Source organism: Engystomops pustulosus, chromosome 4 (assembly GCF_040894005.1).
Source record: "Engystomops pustulosus chromosome 4, aEngPut4.maternal, whole genome shotgun sequence".
NCBI lineage: Eukaryota > Metazoa > Chordata > Amphibia > Anura > Leptodactylidae > Engystomops > Engystomops pustulosus.
This window is the reverse complement of record NC_092414.1, coordinates 67,677,586-67,685,902: the sequence shown is the minus strand read 5'-3', so window position 1 is coordinate 67,685,902 and position 8,317 is coordinate 67,677,586. Positions and strand designations below refer to the sequence as shown.

General features: G+C 40.1%; 1 long non-coding RNA gene across 1 annotated transcript; it reads right to left on the bottom strand.

The window, feature by feature from the left end:
- Positions 1 to 1,884: 1,884 nt before the first annotated feature.
- Positions 1,885 to 6,969, bottom strand: LOC140128990 (uncharacterized). Its single transcript, XR_011855233.1, has 3 exons — positions 6,845 to 6,969; positions 5,475 to 5,543; positions 1,885 to 3,222 (listed from the first exon to the last, which is right to left on the bottom strand). It is a non-coding gene; the product is annotated as an uncharacterized lncRNA (long non-coding RNA).
- Between the last annotated feature and the right edge of the window lie 1,348 nt (positions 6,970 to 8,317).

The following is an 8,317-nucleotide window of genomic DNA, read 5'->3' as shown; positions in this document are numbered from 1 at the left end:
ACCTGCACACACATAGAGTAAGTTTATTGGTTTAAACTTGCTTGTAGGCAATGGGCTTAAGAACCACAGACTGAGAAAGATTTATCAGCTGTAATGTGTAACAAATGCATTTAGGCAGTTATCAATATGACACAACTTCACAATGCTCACAGCACGCTAGAGACATTGGGGAGAATTTTTAAGACTTGCTTTTTAAGTGTCCGGATCTACTAAGAGACTCCAGCCTCTTAGTAGACCCAGACACAATCTATGCCAGGTTGGATCCGTTCAGACCAGGTCTTACCTTGCAGAGATTTCAGCTATAGTCTTTTTCTGGCATGCTAGGGAATTCACACCTCTGCCCGACAGGTCCCCAACAAAGTGAGGTGTGGAGAGGAAAAAGCTGTGATCTGGGGATGGGTATGGTGAGACTCACATGTCTTCTCTGCCAGTTTTCTGGCATATTAATTCTTTTTATTACACCAATTCATGGCTGAGTGGCATAGCAGGTTGTGTGGCTAGTCAACCATGCACAGGGTTGAACCTTTCACCATATAAGGGTCTGATATGGATAGTTAAATTGAGCAGCAGTAATTAAAATGAATGTTATGAATATAGTTGACATTCAATTTTCATGTAGTAGGCTGAGTATACATACCATTAAAACAGGCAATATTGGGCTTGGTTCCTTTTTGTGGACCCTGCAATTTTAAGAACTTAGATAGGCAAAGGGTTAAACAGATTATAACAAGGTCTAGAGTTAGGTTAATGCTGTCGCTGTGTGGGGTCATGGTCTTTTTCCAGACTTCTCCAGAATTGTGTTGCAGTTGCCTACCTCAGCCACTAAACAGAGCATGCCAGAGAAGTCCCTGGAGTGATGATGGTCCCTGATGTGGCATGTTTATAATATGTCACTAATATTAATAAGCATTAAAACTTGTTTTGAAAATGTATAGCTTTAAGTTTGCACTTGTTCTTATAATTTAAGCAATGACCCTCAGATCTTATCTCAGTTGAGTTGTGCAAGTAGTTTCAGCATCTCTTGCTTCCATTCTTCACTGTATTCTTAAACTGCAGCCAGAATATAAATTCTAAAATATAAATTTTCACCAGAATTGCTTTCCATTGGAAAGAGCATGTGAGTGTGCCAAAATAATGCCAGAATGTAAAGTGATGTGTGATGTGTGTAACAAGATGTGCGACATGTACAAAACTTTTGAGTAGATATAAAAAAAAGTATTCTATTTAATACATATCAGCTTTACTGTTTTCTATACTGTCTATTACTGTACAATTAGACTACAAAGTCTCAATATGCACTACATTTATCACAACGACTGATGAAGGATGGTAACTCTTGAGCATCTGTGAGGTTAGAATTTAGTAGACTGTGCGGTTAGACATTTGTGACAAAAGTTTGGTGGCATTCTGACACATTGGACCCAACATATCGTGCCTTGTATAACAGCCAACAAGGCTTTAAAAAAACACAAATCCAGATGCTTGCTCCGAGCAGAACTTTATTATACAAAGTGAGCCTGGCATAGGACAGGGCAGGGTGGCAATTTTACCATATCCTTTTTTGTTGAGCCACTCAATTTATCACCCAAGTGGTAAAGAGGTTTAAACCCATTGATAAATGTGGCTTAAGTAATACAACACAGATTTTTGGAATAAACTGAGATTTTGGGGGTAAATCTGCCCCGGGGTCTTGTGTACCTATATCAAGTTTCATTTTATAACTTATTACATGTATTTCCACACACCAGTAATATACTTATATATACTTTATAACAGCACAGAAGAATTATAGAAAACCCTCAATGAAGCAAGCTGAGCAAAGCTAATTACGGATGTATAGATATGATACCTATTACATTTCATTATATATGTTAGCACCTTAGGTCAAAATATTATACAAATCTCCATGAAACTTCCATCGACCCTTTATGACCAGCTTGGACAAGAGCTATAAGCTTTTCTTTACCCAAGGCAAAGGTTCTGTTTGTTGCCCTCCCTCTGATATATTGTATAATAATGGCTTGTTGGCGCCTCAAGGCACCCTCCTCTATTGCCCTTTTCCAAGAAGCATCCCTGCCTAAAGCAATTCCTACCCATAAGACATTGGGGAAGATTTTTCTTTTCTCTTTCTAGCTTCCTGTCAGTCAAGTTCCTTCTTTGTCTTGTTTCTTAGTCTAATTTGTATTAGGGGAATTCTCTCTGTGTTAAGTTGCATCTGTGCCTATTAGTCCAATATTGTTGCCTGGTGTGGAGGATTCTACTTTTTCTTTTTTAAAGGTCTCAAATTGTTGTGCACAAAAAGTTGCAGAGTTGGTTGTCCTGCTTCTTCCTGCCAAGTTACCACCTGAGACTGGGCAAGCTGCATACATTTTTATGACTTTTTAAAAATGATTTTAAAGATGGTTGATACAACTAACTTTAGTCTAAACAGCTGGATTCCTTGCATAATTAAAGTAGACCCATCCAAAAGCTGTGCTCCGTGAGTTGTGGTGCAAATACGGATGAGTGACTGATAAATGCACAAAAGGCAAACTTCTAAAAAATATGAGATTTTTTTAGCACTAACATTTAAGTGAAAAATCTCCCCCATTTTATTTTATTATGGATATCCTTGAATATGTGACCAAAGGGGATTGATATCCCTGGAAGTGTGACCTAACTGGACGGAGATCCTGGGATGTGTGATCAAACTGGACCTGGATCTTCTTTTCAGGTGAAGATATAACAATACATAACACTGACATACAGAACATCTACATCTAACTACTTTACTTGGAAAGGAACAGATAAAATGACGTTCGGCGGCATATTTCAGCCTTAAAAATAATGCAGACATACCGCCATTCAGTGCTGCATAAACAAGTCTTCAAAGCTATAAAAGGAAACATTAGGTTCACTTGATGTTACAAATTACATGGATGGTTGGGTGGCTTCAGCGCTGAAGACATTCAGAAAGATTGTTCCCCTTTGACAAAAATATGATTTCAAAACAAGACGTAAAAACCTCTTCACGCTTCATGATCCCCCTGTGTAAATAATACTTTCCACATCTCTCCCACAGGCTCTACACTGTATTTTCTTTTGTCTTTACAGATTAAAGAACACTGAGAAGTTAATGCTACTCTTGTATGGGGAGGATTACATTGTACTCTCAGCGATACCTCACCTTTTCTTCTGTTGCTTTAAAGAAAGTCTTGAGTAAATACTTTTTTTTTACAGTACCTTTATGAAAAAAAAGAGAAAAAGATAATTACATTTTGCCCTGAGGCTTTGACTGATTGGTGAGACTCCCAGACACTTTAAGCAGGCGCCACAAATTGTGTAAGTTTCTGACCTGCTGGCTCCCTGCCTAGTTCACATGACAAAGATATCTGGTGGTTTGGCAAGGTGAGGTGGATGGGTGCCTACTCAGAGATATATAGGAGTGTAAAAACAGGCTGACACTTTTGTTTCTTATCACTTATTTGTATTTAATTACCTTTGCTCTTCCTTTTATTGTTTTAGTGTGAATGTATATATTAGCAGGGAATCCTGCGAGTATGTATAAAGCTAGAACTTGTCTGTTCATTACTGAAGCAAACATTCTGCTGTTAACTATTTCAGCAACCAAAATATCAACAAGAATCACGTATAATCATCCTTATATTCAGGCATTAGATTAACAAACAACTGTGAGATCAGACTTGCTACCCCCTGGGTAGAAAGGCAGCAGTCACATATTGCCATTGGTCTTGTTAAGCAGGTTCAGCAAACGGACTGGAGACATAGACAAAGACAGTGGGCCCTCAGAATAATCCCCCTTTCCTGCCAACTTGCCTGCCCTCCTCTATGCTGTAGATAGACAACTAGTGGACGTTACCTACCTGCCCCAAAGTGCAATCACATAGACACAGAAAAGGCAATACAAACAAAGAGGGATAGTTAACAAATATGGTTCAAAATCAAGAGGCAGATGGATAGTCAGGAATACAGGCAAAGAGTCAGAAATACTAGAATACAGAATAACAGAATAACACAGCCAATTACAAGACTGTAACAAACAAAGAGTACTGAACCAAAAGTTCTTTTATGAGAATCCATAGCCTTGGTCCAGAAAGTGATTGGATCAGTACTCTGACATCAAACAGAGCACTGTACTTTGAGTGGAGATAGACTTTATGAATCACAGCAAGCTAATTATTGCAGTGCCTGCGTTAGGGGTTGCCTCATTGTTATGGTGGTTCTTCCAGGCAACGTCGAGATGACACCACATGTTGCTGCTCTCTGGAGGGTATGGTAAGGCATGCTGCACCGCAATGGAAAGTAACTCCAGAGAGTTAGGGTATGCAGTGAATGGTTAACTTCTTTACTGAAGAAATTCTGGTACAAAGCAATACAAGAAAATCCAAGGGCTGAATTCTCCAATATCCTCTCTGGCAGAAGGTTCTACACTGAGGAAAAGCCTGGGCTAACTTTCCCTCTCTTTCTCAGAAGGCTGGTACCCTTGTCAAAGGCTAGGAGCCCAGGGTATATGGCAGAGTATCCCCATCTCAGCTTCTTCTAGTTGCTCAGGTAGACTGGCAGTCTTCTAATCCAATCTATGTTGCCTATCTTCAAGACTCTAAGGACTGGAACTGCTCACCTTATAAACCTTCTACTAAGGGAGGAGTTCTATGGCAGCAAGGTTTCAAATTGTAAACAACTTTCCAGACAACATTTGTCATTCTTGAAGGGCTTTTCCCGCAAATGAAGTTAGGCCCTATCCATAGGATAGAGCCTAACTTGCTGATCGATGGAGATCTCAGTGCTTAAAACGAGGGGTCCGATGGGGTCCCAGTTACCTCAGTCGAACCCCTCGTTGCTCCGGGAGAGTAATGGAGCAGACAGCCATGCATTAATGTTCTGATCCATTCACCTCAATGGAGCTGACTGAGATCACCAAGCGAGGCTGGACTGGCTGGCTATATACAGGGGACTGGCTGGCTATATACATGCGTTGGCTGGCTATATATAGGCGACTGGCTGGCTATATACTGAGGACCGGCTTGCTTTTGACAGGGGACTGGCTGACTATATACTGGGGGCTGGCTGACTATAAACTGGGGGCAGGTTGGCTATATACTGAGGGCTAGCTGGGCCATACAGTATTTATGGTATTTCCTCACTAGATTTCACATTAGATAGAAAAAAAGTATGTAGAAAACACCTGTGATGTTCAATAAAAATATTTTTAGATCAATGCAAAGGCAGTGGTCAAGGTTTAGGGCTCCATAGCTTTATTCCCTTAGTTTAATTATGACTGGGGTGAAGAAAACAAAAACGCTTTCTGAATTTTTTAGGTTATGTTTCTCATGGAAAGAACTTGAAGAAAGCAGAAGTTTCAGCTCCTTAGCCTCAACTCTCAGAAGTAGCGGCAGCACCCTGTTGGACCTATTGGACAAGTACTGAATAATATTGATGCAAATGAAAAACATAAGATGAGATATAAAACTCACCTTGAGTTACTGTAGCAGCTTGTATCTGTATCTTTCTAAATGGGCTCTTTGGAGTTTGTGGTTGGGGGCCTACATAAATTCAAGGGAGAGTGAATTATAATTTACAAGGGAATGGGCATAGTCTGATACATGGAGAAAGGAGCATTGCTCTAAAACATATTACAAGGTTTATTGTAATAAATTGTACCACTGATTTCTGCATAGAAATATATACACTAAACTCAACACCAAGAGAATGGGTATTGCTCTGTCATCTTAAGGGCGTTTAATGTATAAATGAAATGCATGATAGGGGTTTTCAAGATATTTTCCAGATATATCACCTTCCCCCAAAAAAGAGAGTGTAACCCTCCCCCAAACCTTATTTCCTTTACGTTTCTCAAAAATAATTGAAACATTAATCTATGGCTACCCAAGATCTTGGTATGCGCAGCACAACAGTTAACTCAGAGCTGACACTGTGTGTACGGTGCGAGCGGAGGGCGACTTTTCACTTGCCATAAACACAGTACCCTGCCCGATACATCAAGCGGCTGAAGCCTTTTGATGTATCACGCTGCAGCGACGGGGCTATCGTAAACCGGCGGACGAGCACCGGCATATGATAAATATCCCCCAAAACTCTTTTACACTGCACCATGTATCATCACATTCATGTATCTGACGCAGTAAAAGATTACTGTTGACTGGCTCGTTGTACCATGCAACACATTGATTAAAAAAAAACCTTACAATTTGGATGTCTGTATTATTTTTGGTGTCACTAGTGTACTGGATATGGAGTTTTTCTTCTTAGGGTTCCCAAAAATCGCTTATCGACATATACATTGACGCAGTGTTGAAAATGCAATTTTATGATTACCGTACATGTGGTCAACATCATGTAGTGGGATACTCTCAAGTTTATATGTAAGGGCTTATGCACACAAATGTTTTTGTACATCCAAATAATTTCTATGAACTCATACACTCATCCGTGGTTATCACGACACTATGTATGAAGTGTTTTCTACTGGGCCACAAAAAAAACACACGGGCCACAAACAATGGAACATGGGTCTGTTGTTTTCAATATTTTACTCATTCGTGTGCAACAAATCTAAACTTTATGGTAAAACATTTAGATTCAATAAAAATAAATTTATTTTCTCTCTAAATACGTATGTATGTAGCGTACAGGTAGGTATATACTGTGATTATTAAAAAAAGGTTATTTACATGGAGACCATATAAAATTCACAATTCATTTCAAGGAATTTGGGTGAGGTTCAGCAAATTTGTTTCACTTGTTTCACTGTTACAGGAGTTTCGTAAAAATTAGGAATTATAAAAGCCGGTCAGCCAACCCATCAAAGGGAGCCTCTCATTACCTGCCTTTTATCTTCTGCTTCACTCTCAGTCATCTTCAGGCGCGCCCTTCACCAATTACTAGAACTTAAAAGGCAGCCGTAAAGGACTGTGAAAAGAAAAGGGCACAGTAGCAGCAGACCATGTGACGTTTCTGTCACAGCCCGGGATAAATACAATTCTGCATGATTTATATGTGCGCAGCCTATAACTAACTGCTCTTGCCAATTGTAGCAGTGCTTACACTCATGTTCTGCCCTGTAGCACTGAATGGAAATTAACCCTAGCAGCAGGCGAGAAAGAAAAACTAGAAGTAGACTAGTGGTAATCTAACACATATGCAAAAGGTCTTGTGATGCAATTAGTAGCTTAGTTTAATATGATGATTATTATTATAATTATTTGTTAATATATTGGGGCATATTTATTAATGCCTCTGAAATAAGCCCTGAAATAACCGCAAATGCTAGCTTATTGCTGATTATTTAGCCCAATCCGCCACCTTCACACCAGTGGTACAGCGGGGCATGAAGGGGGCGGAGCAGCCGGCCAAGTGGAGGGCAGGGTCGGCCAGGAGTGGGCCATCGTGGGGCATCACTGTCCGCGCACCTGTGCACTCGCTGCAGCCAGCAACTTTTTACATGTGAAAATCCAACAGCTACGTTTATTTCTACGCCAGGCAGGGTCAGGCATAGAAATAGACACTGTGCAGGACCCTGCCTGATACATCAAGATGGCAGAGCCTCTTGATGTATCGCACTGCGCAAAAATCAGCGGCGGGGCTATCATACGTATGATAAATATGGGGTCCCAGTTATTTACTGCTTTATTCCAGTGTTTTTCAAGTGTGTCATGTGTTAAAGAAGAGCGTACTGCAAGTTTCACATGTGTCCCACACAGAAAATACAGGGAAAATGAAAAGGGAAGTTTACATGCAATGATGTCACAGTACAGGGATAATACAGTGCAAGGATAGTGGCGCAGTGCATTACTACAGTACAGAGATAATACACACAGTGATGTCACAGTACAGGGATAATACAGTGCAAGGATAGTGGCGCAGTGCATTACTACAGTACAGAGATAATACACACAGTGATGTCACAGTACAGGGATAATACAGTACAAGGATAGTGAAGCAGTGCATTATTACAGTAGAGAGATAATACGCATAGTGATGTCACAGTACAGGGATAATACAGTGCAAGGATAGTGGTGCAGTGCATTACTACAGTACAGAGATAATACACACAGTGATGTCACAGTACAGGGATAATACAGTACAAGGATAGTGAAGCAGTGCATTATTACAGTACAGAGATAATACGCATAGTGATGTCACAGTACAGGGATAATACAGTACAAGGATAGTGAAGCAGTGCATTATTACAGTAGAGAGATAATACGCATAGTGATGTCACAGTACAGGGATAATACAGTGCAAGGATAGTGAAGCAGTGCATTATTACAGTAGAGAGATAATACGCATAGTGATG